The 16,043-nt window shown below is 43.4% G+C and overlaps 1 non-coding gene and 1 pseudogene across 1 annotated transcript; both read right to left on the reverse strand.

Moving 5' to 3' along the window:
- Positions 1–230: 230 nt before the first annotated feature.
- LOC141347319 (U2 spliceosomal RNA) lies at positions 231–414 on the reverse strand. Its single transcript, XR_012357327.1, has one exon. It is a non-coding gene; the product is annotated as a U2 spliceosomal RNA (small nuclear RNA).
- Positions 415–14,154: 13,740 nt separating this feature from the next.
- Positions 14,155–14,396, reverse strand: LOC141347282 (U2 spliceosomal RNA; annotated as a pseudogene).
- Positions 14,397–16,043: the final 1,647 nt, after the last annotated feature.

Genomic DNA, 16,043 nt, shown 5'->3' on the forward strand with positions numbered 1-16,043 from the left:
AATGTCGGGGGACGGCAGTACTCACCCCCACCTGCAACGTCACCGAGCCTCGCCCCGATCTGCCGGGCGGTGGCGCTGCAGCGATGGAGAGTACGGCATCGCTCGTAACTCCCAAACGGTTTGTCGCAGAGCCACTTGCCTCGTGTCATCGGAATCCTTGGCTCGAGCCGGACGAAAGGTAGGCCTCGGATTGACACAATTTTTGACTATTTTGGATTTTGTCGAAAACCTACTTTTGCAAACCAGCGCTAGGCAGGTCGATGCATGGAGTGGACGGAGCAAGCCCCGGCTCCAGCTCCCTGATCCAAAAATCAATTTAATATGCAGTCCCCGGGTAGGGGGCGTATCAGATATTAAACTGATGAGAACAGATTTTTAATTTATTTTTTTATTTTTTTATTTTAACAATACTTTATTCCACACCATCAACATTACATTCATTTGTCCACATGAAAAATAGAATCAGAATCAGAATGAGCTTTTTTGCCAGGTATGTTTACACATACTAGGAATTTGTTTTAGTGACAGCAGCTCCACAGTGCAATAGAGTGACAGTGACAAGACAAGACATAGATTATAAAAAAGAACAATATACAAGTACACAAGGCAAAGTGCAAAGTGCAACATAGCAAAAACACAATATACAGAGTATGCCATTACTAGGTACAGGTATATTAGGTGCAAATTTGGATGTAAGTAGGTATTAATAAATGCTGAGTAGATTAGTAAAGTGTCTAATAGTGCTGCATGTTCCACGTTTACTGACAAGTGTTCATGAGATGGATTGCCTGGGGAAAAAAACTGTTCCGGTGTCTGGTCGTCTTGGTGCTCAGTGCTCTGTAGCGCCGAACTGATGGTAACAGTTCAAAGAGCGAGTGTGCTGGATGTGAGGGGTCCAGAGTGATTTTGCCAGCCCTTTTGCGCACTCTGGATAAGTAGAGATCTTGAAGGGTAGGAAGGGTTGTACCAATGATTTGCTCAGCACTCCGGACTATGCGACGTAGTCTTCTGAGATCAGAATTGGTAGCTGAGCTGAACCAGACAGTAATTGAAGTGCAGAGGACGGATTCAATGATGGCAGAGTAAAACTGTTTCAGCAGTTCCTGTGGCAGGTTGAGCTTCCTCAGCTGGCGGAGGAAGTACAGTCTCTGCTGGGCCTTTTTCACAATGGAGTCTATGTGAACATCCCACTTCAGGTCCTGGGAGATGGTATTGCCAAGGATCCTGAATGACTCCACTGTGTTAACAGTGCTGTCCATGATGGTGAGTGTGGGGAGAGCAGGGGGGGTTCTCCTGAAGTCAATGATCATCTCCACAGTCTTGAGCGTGTTGAGCTCCAGATTGTTATAACTGCACCAGACAGCTAGCTCTTTAATCTCCTGTCTGTAAGCAGACTCATCACCATCTTGAATGAGGCCGATGAGTGTGGTGTCGCCTGCGAACTTCAGGAGATTGACAGAGGGGTCTTTAGAAGTACAGTCATTCGTATACAGAGAGAAGAGCAGTGGGGAGAGAACACAACCCTGAGGGGCGCCAGTGCTGATAGTACGGGTGCTGGATGAGAATTTTCCCAGCCTCACTAGCTGCTGTCTGTCTATCAAGAAGCTGTTGATCCACTGACAGAGAGCGGTAGGCACGGAGAACTGAGATAGTTTGGGAAGGAGGAGGTTTGGGATGATGGTGTTAAAGGCTGAACTGAAGTCTACAACCAGTATCCTCACATAAGTCCCTGATTTATCCAGATGCTGCAGGATAAAGTGTAAACCCATGTTCACTGCATCATCTACGGACCTGTTTGCTCGATAAGCAAACTGCAGGGGGTCCAGTAAGGGTCCGGTGATGTCCTTCAGATGAGCCAAAACCAGTTTTTCAAACGACTTCATGACGACAGATGTTAGCGCCACAGGTCTGTAGTCGTTGAGTCCTGTTATTTTGGGTTTCTTTGGAATGGGAATGATTGTCGAACATTTGAGGCAGTTCGGTACTTCACACATCTCCAGAGACCAATTGAAGATTAGTGAGAAAATGGGGGCCAGCTGGTCAGCACAGGTTTTCAGACAGGCTGGTGTCACACCATCAGGGCCTGGTGCCTTCCTTCTTTTGTTCTGTCTGAAGATCTGGCGAACATCTCTTTCACTGAAGTGAATTGTCGGAGTGGGGGAGAGTGGTGTTGTTAGGGCTGTTGTTTGAGGTGTGAATAGAGTTTTTTCAAACCTGCAATAGAACTCGTTCAGATCGTCTGCCAGTTGCTGATTCCCTACCATGCAGCGGGATGGTGTCTTGTAGTTAGTGATGGCTTTCAGGCTGTCCCACACCAATGAAGAGTCACTGGAAGAGAATTGATTCCTTATCTTTTCATAATAATTCTTCTTTGCCACTTTGATCTCCTTTTCCAGTGTGTATTTGGCCTGCTTATACAAGACACTGTCCCCTTTCCTGTAAGCAGCCTCTTTGGCGTGACGAAGCTGTCTGAGTTTTGCAGTGAACATGGTTTGTCGTTGTTGAAAGTTAAACGAGTCCTGGTAGGAATGCATGTATCCTCACAGAAACTGATATATGAAGTAACAGTGTCTGTGAGCTCGTCCAGATCGGTAGCAGCAGCTTCGAAAACACTCCAATCAGTACATTCAAAACATGCCTGTAAAACCTGCTCTGTTTCGTTGGTCCATCTCTTCACAGACTTTGCTACAGGTTTAGCAGATTTAAGTTTTTGCCTGTATGTTGGTATAAGATGAACCAGGCAGTGATCAGAGAGTCCCAAAGCTGCCCGTGGGACAGAGTGATATGCATTCCTTATTGTGGTGTAACAGTGGTCCAATATGTTGACTGTATTTTGGCAGTTCACGGGAGAGATTTGCTTTGCTAAAATCACCAAGAATGATTAAAACAGAGTCGCGTCATTCAGCCAGGTTTCCGTGAAACACAGAGCGGCAGAGTTTGAGAAATCCTTGTTAGAAAGGGAGAGCAGGAAGAGTTTGTCCGTTTTGTCTCTGTAATTCTCTTGCTTGTCTCCAAAACATCCCAGTTCTCCTTTTACAGTATCTAATTATCCACGCCTTTGAGCGTTCCTTAACCATTTTCCACCAGCCCAATACATCATTATACATACTTTAACTCCTCCAACCCCCCCCAAAAATACAGCATACTCTTCACAAAAAAATTTTTCCTTCAAAACTTTGATGTTCATCCTCCAATACCCCTTACCAAATTTAACTGTATTCCCCTTAATCACAAACCAGACCATCTCATGATCAGAAAAGAAAACAGGCCTCACTCCCCCTTCTCCAAAACAATATTCCTAGAGAAAAATACATAATCTAACCTTTTCTTCATCCCTCCAGAATTCCTCCATGTTGTCATGCATGCTTTAGGATTAACCCTCTGCCCTCCGTCCACCAAATCATGCCATTGCAGAATACCTTCCAACACCTGCTGACTACTATCCCCTTTATCCCCTAATTGTATGTTGAAATCTCACCCCATTATAATTTGTTTATTAGTGGCACAAACTGTTAATAACATATCAAAAATTTCACTCCTCTCCTCAGCTGTTTGGGGGGCGTACACCGAAAGCAATCAATATTCGCCCCCTCTCTACTTTACATCTGCTCCAACCACCCTCCCTTGTGAAACTGTGAAATAATTCTCAACTTCTATTTCCTGATCCCAAAACAATATTCCCACCCCTGAAGAAAAAAACCCCACCCACACTCCATACTGCACCTCCCCTTGCCCACTCTTCAGTAAATTTCCTTGCATCTTCAATACCTTTTAAATGAACTTCTTGCAAAAAATAAATGCTAAATTTACAATTATGCAAATGTTAATCTTCGTTTAACTGGCTCTCTTATACCCCTTACATTAATAGTCCCCACAGTCAGTTCTTCAGTAGACACCCTTATTCACTCTTTAATGTCCCCTCAATTTCTTGTCCTTCCAAGCTTGTGGCCGCACTTTCACTCACCACTAAATCTTCCCAAATTAAGGGTGTTGCCTTGCAGCCAGATGACTCCTCTTCCTGCTCATCATACCCCTTAGCGTCTGTTTCCTCTGTCAGCTGAAATAAGGGCCTCGCATTGTCCATCTCAAGCCCCTCTTGACTGTCTGTAGATGACGATTCCTCTGAAAAACTCAACTTTAGAACAGTTTTGGGCTTTTCTAGCTTTTCTAACTTTCTCCCCAACCAAAAAGGAACTGGAAACACATACGATAAATAATTTAGGCTTGGGAGAAGATCAGCCTTTACCACCTCCAACCTTCCCCACAAAGACAACCTTCTAGAATCCCACCTTACTATCTTCCCCCGCGCCACCTTCAACCTTGCCTCCCAATTCTCCTTTCCGCTGTCTCCAGAATTTTCAACCCATCTACACAAATACTAAACCCTCCTCTTACTTCTGCTCTTTCAGCCCACTGACCAAAAAACATGACTGATGACTTACCCACATTCACTGTGCCCCAGACAGCTGGCAAAACTCCTCCAGGATTCTACCAACCACCTCAAAGTCACGCTCCGAGGTAAAAAAAGGTTGTATCATCTGCATAAGCAGCTACTTTGGCGCATACAAAAGCCTTCTCCTGATTTACGCTCAAAACGGCTAAAGGAAGCTGCCTTTGCTCCACCCAGCTGATTATATCCTTAACTAGAGCCAAGTTCATAGAGACTGACCTTCCAGGCACCCCACACGTCTGGTCTAACTGAACAACTGCTTCTATGACTTTCTTAAGCCTCTCTGCCAAGACTTTTGCCAAAACTTTATAATCCGTGGTCAGCAAAGTAATAGGCCTCCAATTCCCTAACTCTTCCTTCGCCCCTTTCTTATACAATAATGTAACCAACCCCGTTCTCATTGTTTCTACCAACTCCCCCCTTCTAAAACATTCCTGATACACTCCCACCAGTTCCCTTCCTACCCACGGAAAGACCAACTCATAAAAGGCAGCTGGAAGGCCATCACATCCTGGAGCTGTGCCTTTTTTCAGAGAAGCCACTGCAGATCTAACTTCTTGCAAGGTCAAATGACCTTCTAGGCCCGGTTTCGCAGACAAGGCTTAAGCCTAGTCCTAGACTAAAATGTAAGTCTGAGTTGTTTCAACTGAAATAAAATTGCACTGATTGATTTTAAAATATATCAGTGCCTTTATTTTGTCTCAAGATGCACACCAGTAATGTTTTTTTCTTAGCATGTTCATAAAAATTACTTAAATGTCCTAATTGAACTATGGTCTAATCCTGGCTTAGTCTAAGCCCTGTCTGGGAAACCGGGCCATAATGTTCTCCTATCCTTATCCTCTAAAACCCCTTCTAGACCCCCCAAAGCCTTCCCATATGCTGTAGCTGAAGGGGTTCTATCACTGAATAAATCTTTATAAAACTCCTCAGCCACCTCCAGCATCCCCTTCACTGAGGTCTGTACCCCTGCTTCACCCCTCAAACCCTCTATATGACTTTTCCTTTACCTACCCCGCACTGTTGCAAAGAAAAAGCTGGTTGGCTTTTCATCATAGAGCCGCTTCCGGACGCTTGAACCTTGCAAAAAGACTTCGCTTCCTGCCAGTAATGATCCTTCAATGCATCCTGCAGATATTTGGCCCTAGACCATCCCTCCGTAGTCCCCAAAGCTCCCCCTGTCCAAAGAGCCTGCAGTTCCTCTGACCACTTACCAACTTCTTCCTGCTTACTTCTTGCTTTCTCCCTAGCCCAATTCCAACAAAAAAACAAAACAAAACTCTAGCCTCTCCTTGAATCCCTCCCACCACTCCCCTCCTGACAGAAATAACCCTTGCAGATTTTTCCAACCCGCTACCAAATTAAAAAGTGCTATACAAAAAACCTTGTCCTCCAGGAAGGAGGTATTGAATTTCCACACCCCTTCCCCCGCCTCTCACCTCCCATCCCCACCCATACCCCCACCAGACAGTGGTCCGAACACCACATAGGAACTTGAGTATAATTAGACACCTTTACATATGACGGCAAGAAAAGATAATCCAACCGTGCTGCCGCCTGCCTACAGTTCCGCCAAGTGGAGGTGGGTACCCTCCCTCCCGCCCCCCAAAAGGAATCGCACAGTGAGAAACCTGTCACCAATTGAGCCAGCGTCCTACCAGAAGTGTCGTCCAAAGACACATTAAAAATCCCCTCCCAGCACTAGCAGTCTATTTGTGTATAGACTTGCACTCAAACTTTCCAAGAACCCCTCTCTATCGCCCAGTTTACTTGGGGCATAAACATTGACAAAGCGAAAAGCTATCCCCCTCCACCTCGTGTCTACAACTACTACCCTCCCTAGGATGACGACGATGGCAGACTCAATAACAAAATCCCAAGAAAAAAATAAAATACCCACACCATCTGCATTAACGTTTCCCACACCCGAAAGGAGGGCCCCATTTCCCATCCCGCAGAAAAAACAGAGATATCTTTTTATTCTTCAAATGGCATTCCTGCAGAAAACAAACATCCAAAGATGACATTTTTAAAGACAGGAAAATTGCAGTCCTTCTTTGTATCATCTTTAGTCCTCTTGCATTCAGTGTGGCCACCTTTAACCCTCTGGGGCCCGGGGGTGTTTTGGGGCCCTGAAGAAGTTTTGACATGCCTTGACATTTGTGCTTTTTTCAGTATGTTAAAAACATATTAATATCCTAAATCTAAATACATTGTATTTAGCACAAATTGGACTACAAAAATATGTAAGCAACATGAATGTACACTTTTAAGTTTTTGAGAAAACAATGTTTATGCGTGCATTTTGAAAAACTAAATTTTTGAAGTCACTGAAATAAGGTCATCTAACACATACAGAATATTTATTCTCGGGACTTTCGAGAATTGGATGTGGTAGGCTTGGTTTTTTTCTACCAAATGATGTGAAAATCATCTAGTTCACTTGTTTTCACAAAACAGTATATAGATTTACATTTTTGAAGACACTTTTTGTTTAGAGTGGCTGTATGCGAGAAGGCGTGAATCATCATGAATAATGCTGTGATTTACACCTGAGAAGACAAAGACCTGCATAATGAGCCGCATAATGAGCCATTCAGTCGGATGTTGACTGAGAGGAAACAACAGAAAGAATAAAGGAAAAATGAAAGGACAAAATACATATATATTTAGTTTGAAGCGTATTTTGAATATATTTAACTATCACACAAAATAACTTGTCTTTCACTTGTGAGTGCAGTTAAACTTTTTATTAGGAACAAAAGTAATAAACACAGAAGTCAAGATGTCGAGGGTGCAATATCCAAATCACTTGCAGGAAACTTGAACACAGGAAAACGGGGAACAGCAGAAACTGCAAAGAAAACAAGTAGATGTGAGCAACACAATGATCTGACAAAGACAGAGCTAACATGGAGAAAACACATACACTACCAGCCAAACTTTTTATTATTAAAAGTTGTTTTTTTTTTTTTTTTAAGTGAGCAGTTTTTTTTACATAGAAAACCTATTTCACAAAATTAGATAATTATTTTTCTTTAAAAAAGTACCTTTGACTGGTAGTGTATAGCATAGGCGTATAACAGTTAGGTGCAAATAAAACAGTGTGAGATAAATACAGGTGTAAGGTTTGTAATGAAGTGATACAGGAGAAACCATACATCTTCTACCTTTCATACAGATTACTTAAAAAGAGAATAGTAGTTTTTTATTTGAATTGGTTTATGTAAAAGTAAACATTTCAAGCTTTCTACAAGTAAATGCATTATGTCTGTGAGGCACGTAATCACTTAGATTTAGGTTTCATGCACGTTAGTTTCATTTATGTGTCTGTGAAAAGATATAACAGAGACAGTGAAGGCAGAGCGCGTGCCCTGACTGTATTCTTATTTTCATAAAAGCACAGTGTATACAAATAAAAATATACCCTCTACAGTTTCGAATGATGTATTGGTTGTATTTGTACGATCAAAACTGACGGAGAATTTTACATTCTTTTCGGAGTTATTACAAAAGCGTGCCTCAAATGCGCCAGCGCGTTTTTCGACCAAAGTTGAAACATCCTGTCATCATGAGACATTTAGATGCAGTGAAATGAAACATACTTTATAATGTTTCACTTGCTGTAGTCAGGAAATACAGTTGGCAAAAAGTCTTAACTGGTAAAATGTGTGCACATTCTGTCACAGTAACAACTTACAAATATAAAAGAAAAAAACTTACTTGTGTAAATATCTCATCTGCTGGTTCACGCCATGTCTCATTTAATGTTCATCTTCTGAAGTAAGTTTTATTCCTGACAGCCCGTCTTCTTCCAGAAAGGACTAACTTGAAAGAAAAGAAACTGCTTTCTCCTTTGTTTACTGTGATGTGGGCGTCTACTTTTGGCGCGGCGCCCTCACGTGGACGATTTGAATATGAAAGACTGGAATCGCTCCTGGGCGTGATCTAATTAAAACTAATGAAGCAGACAAGAGAGACTGGACATTGTGTTGGTTTCATACGGATTACTTTATCACAGAATATTTGATTTCAATAAACATTACTTTATTTGAAAGTATAGATATCAAGCTTTCTCTAGACATATTGCTCATGTCTCTGTGTTGTGTATTGGCTGAGTTATAGTCTATTTTAATGACGTGTTTCTGAATGAAGATCACGGAGATCAACGCGGCAGACAGCACACCCTTTTTGTTTTCTTTATTTTGTAAAATCACAATATTTTTTTGGTTTTGTGAGTATATACAAATAAAAGTAGACCCTTTACAGATTCGATTGATGTACTGCTTTTATCTGTACAATCAGAAATGACCGAGTAATTGAAGTTCCTTTTGGGAAACTGCCACAAAACGCGTATACGCGTGTTTGGACCCCAGGGGGTTAACCACGGCATTTAGACAAAAAACTCTTTTAAAACAAAAAGGAAAAAAAACGAAAATGCAGAAAAGCCCACAAAAACCTTCACATGCTCCCTTTTCGCTCTAAACCTTTTCTCCCCCTCCCTTTCCCCATTACTTGGGTGAGCCAGAGCGAGGTAAATTCCTGTGCTGTCAAATCCTTCAAGCCCCGGCCCACCCCAAGGATGGCGAGCTGGTACCCTATCTGGGCCCCACCTGCAGGTAGGCACGGGAAATACAGGGGGCCAGTCTTGGCCCACAGGTCCCGCGCAGCGCCGCCAGAGTAGATGCCGCACGGTCTCCGGGAAGTTGCATCCGGACCGTGGACATATCGGGTTTTTGGCCATGCCTCTGGAGTGCATAACCGCCCTGACCGGGAGGATCTCATGAGCCACCATCCATGACAAGTCTTTGTGCCTGTTCTGGAGAGCGGGGTAAGCAGCGTTCCTCCAAACTTCTTTGGCCTCATGTAATGTGAGGCCTGGAACTGGACTCACCGGTTCCCGGTCCTGCACAAGAGAGCCAAGATGCTTGTGGTTAGTTAAAATGGTGACATCTTGGTTCTCTAAAAGGTATCTCTTTAAAAACTTTTTAATAAAACTGTACTCATAGGGCAAGTTAAAAGACACTGGGCATTTAAAATCCACTGGTAAAATCTTCAGAGTCCTTAGGTACGACCCCATCCAAAATCGGGTCATAGCAGCTGTTTTGTTTTCTTTGGATGGGGTCGTGGCATATTTAAAATGCAGGGCGGTGAAACGGCTGCCTAAAAACAGGTGGGGGTCTGGGAGGCCTTTTCCACCATTTGCTGGTCTCTTGCTTCTGTTCAGCTTGGCGCCCTCTTCGTATAGATAAAACGTCCGTAGCTAAAAGAGTTACATCGTCCATGTATAAAACACAGGTCGCTGTCAGTTCACCCCTCCCAGGAACGTCTAGTCCTCTGATCCATTTAACCCTTCTCAAGATCTGTGCCAGTGGCTCGATGCAGGCCACATACAAAAGAGGAGATAAAGGACATCCCTGACGGACACCGCTGTGTATATTCACAGCATGGGAAAGATGCCCATTTACAAGAATTTTGCTGACTAGGCCCTTGTACAGCAGTCCCACCCAGGCTATAAACCTTTCTGGAAAACCCATTTTTTGCAGTACCTGAAAAAGGAACTGGTGCGAGACTCTGTCAAATGCTTTTTCAAAATCTAAATTTAAGACTGTTTGCCGAAAATTTCTGTCTCTCGCATAACAGATGGCGTCTCTAATCAGCACTACGCTGTCTGTTATCTTTCTTCCAGGCACAGCGCACTCTTGATCTGGGTGGATCACGTCCTCTAAAGCAGTCGACATGCGTATTGCTAAAAGTTTGCTAAAAATCTTAAAGTCCACATTTAAAAGTGTAATGGGTCTCCAGTTTTTAAGGTCAGTCCTGTCCCCTTTTTTGTACAGTAATGACACTATCCCTATCCTAAAACTGTCTGGCAGTCTGTCAAGCGTCTCGAAGTCGTTAATAACAGCCAATAACTCGTGTGCTAAAATATCCCAAAAAGCAAGATAAAACTCTAGGGGGAGTCCATCTGCTCCTGGGGACCTCCCCCTTTTAAAACCTTTAAGAGCTTTATACGTTTCTAAAATGGTAAAATCTTGGGATAAAAGCTTATTTTGTCTATTAATTTTCTTGTCTAAAAAATTTAAAACTTCCTTCATGGTGTACATCTTTTTTACTATATAAGTCCTCATAAAAGTGTTCTACATTCTTTAAAATCTCTTCTGTTGTTGTTATCTCCCTCCCTCCTACCTTAACCCTGGATATTGCCCCTCCCTTTGTTATTATCTTTTTTTAAAAATATTGTGTACACTTTTCACCTTCCTCTATTTCTACTTTCTTTACTTCTTAAAATAACGCCTTTACTTTGGATATTGGATAGAACTGACATCTCTTTTTTAACCTCTATAATCTCTTTACTAAAATCAACACAATTGTTTAAAAGATTAAAATATCTTTGTAGTCTTTTTTGCAACCCCATCATGCGTCTCTTTTCCCTGTTCTTTTTATGTTTTCCTGCCTTTCTAAAAAAACTGTCTTGTCCTTTCCTTTACCATGTCCCACCACTGTGCACGTGAGTCGTAAAAGTCTTGGAGGGTCTGCCATTGGCTGAACTGCTCCCTGTATTCACTGACTACCTCCTCATCCTCTAAAAGGGAACAGTTCAGTTTCCACAGCCATCCACCTACAATCACACCAGTGGGGAGTGAAAGGGTGAAAGATAGCATTAAGTGATCTGAAAAGAAGAGTGGGATCAATGTAGCATCGGTTGGCGGGCAGTCTCTTGTAAAAAGGTAGTCGATTCGAGAGGCTTTGGTACCATCAACACTGAACCAGGTGAAGCCCTCCTCTCTTTGATGCATTTTTTTAAAACAGTCAACTAACTTAATCTCGGACTAAACTTTGTAATAAAACCGATGTCTTATCAACCTTAAAATCATCACCTACGGTCTTCCTGTCTGTTTTTGATAAAACAATTAAAATCCCCTGCTACCACTAGGGGAGCCCTACCTAGCATGTGGGGTTGCAGGTCTTCTAAAAGCTTATACCTGTCGTTTTTCTCTGTAAAACCATACACGTTTAAAACATTAAAATCCTTACCTAAAAAAGTCAGATTTGCTAAAATTGCCCGCCCATCCCTCACCACAGTGCTGCCCTTCACCAAGATATTGGGATTGTTTATTAAAATGGCAACACAGTCGTTTTTGTTAAAATTGGACCCATTCCAAATGGAAGGCCTTGGGATCCACATTCCTTCCCAATTCCTATAATTCAATAAAAAGGTGAGACATTCTTGTAATAAAAACATATCTGACTTAAAAGATTTTAAATAGGATATAACACTCTGTGCTCGTATATTTCTCTTCACGCTTCTCACATTAAGGGTAGACATGGTGAGAGCCATGAGCAGTATGGTTAAAAGGTACAAGTCGTTTAAAAACAGAAGACAATGAAAGACTACAAAAATACAATTAAAATCATGTTGTGTCTTGTTTCACTTTCCCTTTCCCAGAGGAACTGGGATCAGGTGGGAAAGTGCTTGACACCTCAGGTGCTACAGAGAGACCCTCTTGTAGCTCCTTTGGTGATGATGTTCTCAGCTTGAAGTGCAAAAAGGACACCTCATTAGGAGACTCTAGGGGCCACATGCGTTCTTGATCTTCTGAATCCGAACTATCAAGTCGATGTGCTGCCCTAGCTTTTTTTTCTCCTCTGTTTCAAACATAGGAGATCCCCCGGGTCTTTTTTGCACTTGAGCATTTGGGAGTGAACAATCAGTTTCACTCCCACTACCCCCCCCCCCCACTAACCTCCGAGACGATTTTTAGGGAGGAAGCCGTTTCCTCCTCTTCCTGAATCTCCCGCCAAAACCTCAGGACCCACCTCCTCGTTGGCTTGCTGTTCCGGTGGGGTGGCCATTTTGTTGCTTTTCAATTTGTTGGCAAAACTTTTTGGGCAATCTCTGTAGAGATGGGTTAGTTCACCACAGAGATTGCACTTTCTACCATTTTGGCACTCTTCAAAAGTGTGCCCAATTTCTCTGCACTTCCTACACACTACTTCCTGACATGCCTCAGCAAGATGACCAAGTTTGCCACACTTGCGACAAAGCTTGGGCATCCCTTGATAGTGAATGGTAGCCTCTGTTCTCACCCAACACAATCATAGAAGGTATGTGACTCAGGCCATGGTAGCTGTTGGGATCTGCCCATTGCTTGATGGGCACTCTCCACGCACAGCTCCAGATGCCATCCTCATCCAAGACCTTGACTGGTTGTCCTCGGACAGAGCAATATCTTGCCAACCACATTGCTATTTCCTCCCCACTCACAGTTTCATTAAACATCCTAACAATCACAACTTTTAGTGAATTATCAGTCAGTTTTTCCACTGTGAACATGGAGAAGTTGGCTTTACATATTTCAAAACGAGACCAGAAAGTATTTAGCAAGGAAGCAGATGCAAAACTTGCATCAAATCCGCGGTTCTGGGGCAGAGTCATCAAACAGTTAATTTCCACCGCCTTGAATTCAAGCAACTGTTGGATGTACTTCCTAGAGAAGTCCAACATGGACATAGTCAGGAGAGTACCATCCTCTTTTTTCTTGAAGTTAAAACGCACGCTGTGCAGCACGTTGCTGCTAAAAAAACAACAACCACTAAGTTAAAACAATAAATAAGTTAAAATCTTACCTTAAAACCAAGTAGATTCCCCGAGAAACGGGTCGTCGACGAGTAAAAGCCGCTTGTCCTTTACCTCCTGAAGAATGGGGGTTCTGTGTGACAAGCAGCACACAGGCCAAACGGTCCTACAAGAGGCGATTGCTGTCTCTTCCGTCCGACCAGACCACTTGATCTTAGCCAAAAGGCCGAGAAGCGATGACTTGTGAGGCGGCAGAGAGGAAGCCGGAAACAGCAACGGCCACCTCGGCGGTTGGTCGCAGAGCCCTGACACATCGGGGAACGTGCCTTGTGTCATCGGAATCCTTGGCTCGAGCCGGACGAGAGGCAGGCCTCGGATTGGCTCGTCGCATTTTGTCGAAAACCTACTTTTGCTATCCAGTGCAAGGCATTTGGCCCAGTCCGACCCGGAGCAGTGCAGAAAGATTCCCTGGAGTCTGACTGTCAATAATGATCCAAAAAACCCCCGGAAATTTCCATTCACCCTGGCGAGGGGACCCCAAAACGTTGGAAGGTCGTGTGGCCGAGTTTGCTAAAATGGCTATAAGGAATGAGATCGGTTCACCCAAATCGGCACACCTGTGCAGGGGCTCAGTCTGTGGTCAGGTGTAAAGGGGCACTGCGACTGGCCACTTGGTGGCGCTGTAAGGTAAAAAAAAAATAGGAAAAGGATACAAAAAGGACAGCCAAACAAACATGCAAACAGCTACAGCTATGCAACGCTTAGTCCAATCCACTTGAAAAGTGAGGTCTGTGAGAAATTTGAACTGAAACGCCCACCAGGGGGGCGATCTTTCAAGAGCGCAAGTGAAACATGAGAAAAAAACCCAACTAAAACATCTGCCTTTTCAAACCAACAAATCCAGAGTGAGAACGCAGTCCCCCACTACCATAAAGAGGAGCGTGTAACATCACGTCGTTTGAGCGTTCTTATATTCTATTTATAAACCCAGAGTTTTTACCCCATCTCGTTATTAAAAGGCTCCAAGACCTCAGATGGGCGTGCCGGAAGGGGAGACCTCAAGAAACGGGAAGCGCGGCTTTGAACCCGATGTCACCAGCTCTGCTATTAGAGACAAAAATAGGGAAAGCGCACCATTCCTGGAGACACTGCAATACCAGGCCGATGCATGGAGTGGACGGAGCAAGCCCCGGCTCCAGATCCCTGATACAAAAATCAATTTAATATGCAGTCCCCATGTAGGGGACGTATCAGATATTAAACTGATAAGAACAGATTTTTTTCATTGTCACCGTTTTTTCAACACATTTTCCACACATATTTCTTCTTTTAATACAGATTTTTTTAAAACAAGCAAGAATAAATAGAATAAATACACATGGTTTAAAAGAACGTACAAACTTGATAAAAACGAAACAAAATCAAGCTTTTAAAAACCATTGGGCTTTGCTTGTTATTAAAAGTCCATGCCTTGATATGTTTTAAAAGGTGTGATTGTTTTAAATACAGGTTTTAAAATTGAACCACAAGAATCTTGTACAATAAAACCACAATAAAAAACACCAATTAAAAGTCTTTTAAAGTCATCTCTTGTGAAAGACCGGGGGTGAGTCCTTAACAAGCAAGTCATCACCCCACTCCCCAGAACCGGCTAGTGAGATGTTATTTCCTGGGCTCAGCGGAGATCCCCTCTCCTCCGGCCCGCTGACCTGCTGTTCCTGTAGCCAGAGTGGTGAGGGTGCATCTACGGGCGGCCAGGGTCGGTGGAGGCCAGGACCCTTCTCTGCGACCCCGGCCCCCTCGTCCGAATATCGTCGCCCGGTACCCCTGCAGCATTGATGTTACCTTTAGCTCGCATACATGGAGGGGTACTGTAACGCGCTTCCCCACCAGCAGATTTCTGGTGGCCCATCCTTGATGACATTGAGGGTGAGCCAGAGCAAGGTAAACAGTGTTGTTTTTGACAACCATCTTAGATTTAGTCTTGGTCTTAGTCTTTTGGACTAAAATGCTTATTAGTTTTAGTAAAATTTTAGTAACTTCTATATGTGATAGTTTTAGTCCAATTTTAGTCGACAAAAAGTCAAAAAGGTTTTAGTCTAGTTTTAGTCAAAAAAGGGGAAAAAGTAGTCTTTTAACAAATTAATGTAGGTCAGTAAGTATTTTGCTGTTGGGTAGTGTCACTTATAAGTTGTGAAAATAGCAGCTCTATAGTTCAACACATTGTGAGCTTCCGTATCGACTATTTTCACCAATAATTACAATAATGGTTTTAGACATAAAAGACATATATTTGAAATGCACCCATAGGTCCTCTCGCCGTTTGCGACTACCCTGTGTGCAAACTGCCGCCATCATGGTTAATTGTCTGTCTGTCTGAGTGACAACAATGTGACGTGTTGAGAACGTTGTGCGCTGCACGCCAGGTGGTGGGCGTAACCAAACAAGGATAGAATGCTAAAACGGCTTGCCATACTAGTATGGCAAAGAGTATTTAATGCTAAAACAGCTTGCCATAGCGGCAGATACGTTTTAGGTTTTAATTGGCATGCACAATAAGCAGAAATGTCGTGCATTTTGAACGTCTGCCGGACAGACCACCCACTAACGTCTATTCTCGTGTCGTCAACGAAATATCACACACGTCTCGTCATGTTTTAGTCATCAAAGAGCCTTTTTTATCTCGTCATCGTCTCGTTATCGCCATGAAAAAAAGTGGCGTAAACGAAATGATTTCGTCATCGTCATCGTTGATGAAAACAACACTGGAGGTAAATTCCTGTGCTGTCAAATCCTTCAAGCCCCAGCCCACCCCAAGGATGGCGAGCTGTCTCCCTATCTGGGCCCCACCTGCTGGTAGGCACGGGAAATGCAGGGGGCCGGTCTTGGCCCACAGGTCCCGCGCAGTGCCGCACTCCCAGAGCAGATGTCGCACGGTCTCCGGGAAGTTGCATCCGGACCGTGGACATGTCGGGTTTTTGGCCATGCCTCTGGAGTGCATAACCGCCCTGA

This window comes from Garra rufa, chromosome 1 (assembly GCF_049309525.1).
Source record: "Garra rufa chromosome 1, GarRuf1.0, whole genome shotgun sequence".
In the NCBI taxonomy this organism is placed as follows: domain Eukaryota; kingdom Metazoa; phylum Chordata; class Actinopteri; order Cypriniformes; family Cyprinidae; genus Garra; species Garra rufa.